The following is an 876-nucleotide window of genomic DNA, read 5'->3' on the forward strand; positions in this document are numbered from 1 at the left end:
CAGTGCTTTTCATGATCCATCAGAGCTCAGAAAATGTTTCCAATGAAGGTGATGAGGAAAAAATTTCAAGGATTTTTATTGTTTTTGAGTTCAAACAAGGCACATACAGTTGCTGTTGCCACAGTAACAGATCCATCTGCAGTAGTTTGTATCTTTGTTTTTAATAATAGGAAGCTGGGCTATTATTTTGTGTGTATATGAGTGTGTGTGTGCATTTGTGTGCATGGGAAAGAGTAAATGAGAGAGAGAGAAAACCTTTACTCTATAGTTTTAGACATTTCTTAGTATGGTCTTCTAATTTTTTCTAGAATCTCTGTAGCTCATGTTTTCTACTCAAACCTGCTTTAACAGAGACATTAACTCTCCAAACAGATCACAACAGCTTTATAGAGAGAATAACATTTTATTTAATTCTTTTCTTACATTTGGATTTGTCTTTGGTGAAGTCTTTGTGCTCGAATTAAAAGTCTAACTTTGTATTGAGAAGGAGAGGTTGAAAAAGTACATAGGATAAATTCTTGATTATCTGAATGTGGGATGTTTTTCTCTTTTGGACCTGTTTTTACCTGGAATCTGTTTTAAATTTTGAGCTCTCCCCGCTCTTTTGGTGATCTCACCACATTGTCTCATCAATGTGATCTCTAAAAATTAAATATAAAATGTAAATATGAGTACGGTTATAAATATAATACAGAGGATTATAATATAGTATAATAATTCCTTATAGATTAAGTATAAGATGTCTTGAGATATTAGGGATAGCTCCCTGGAGAAAATAATGTGTAATTTGAAACCTGAAAGCCAGGTGTGTTAAAACTATTTTATAATATATTAAATGTATGCAATGTTTTATAATGTATTATATATATATATATA

Source organism: Galeopterus variegatus, unplaced genomic scaffold (assembly GCF_000696425.1).
Source record: "Galeopterus variegatus unplaced genomic scaffold, G_variegatus-3.0.2 Scaffold3472, whole genome shotgun sequence".
Taxonomy (NCBI): Eukaryota; Metazoa; Chordata; class Mammalia; order Dermoptera; family Cynocephalidae; genus Galeopterus; species Galeopterus variegatus.